We start from the raw sequence: 218 nt of genomic DNA, 5'->3' as shown, positions 1-218 counted from the left end.
GCGCGGGGCGTGTGGGCGGGGCCTGCATCACGCGCGGAGCGTGTGGGACGTGCGTGACGTGCAGACTATACGGGCGGTGAGCCCGGTTCAGCCCCGCACGGTGCCTGGACGCGTTTTTAAGAATGTTTTTGTGGGAGCTGGGTGTCACGGGTCTTTGCAGTCATTCCCTGCGTCTAAGAAAGTACCTTTTAAAATAGAAATGTGCTCACTGTAGGACT

This window comes from Phoca vitulina, unplaced genomic scaffold (assembly GCF_004348235.1).
Source record: "Phoca vitulina isolate PV1807 unplaced genomic scaffold, GSC_HSeal_1.0 scaffold8, whole genome shotgun sequence".
NCBI classification, from domain to species: Eukaryota; Metazoa; Chordata; class Mammalia; order Carnivora; family Phocidae; genus Phoca; species Phoca vitulina.
Note: the sequence above shows the minus strand (reverse complement) of the source record.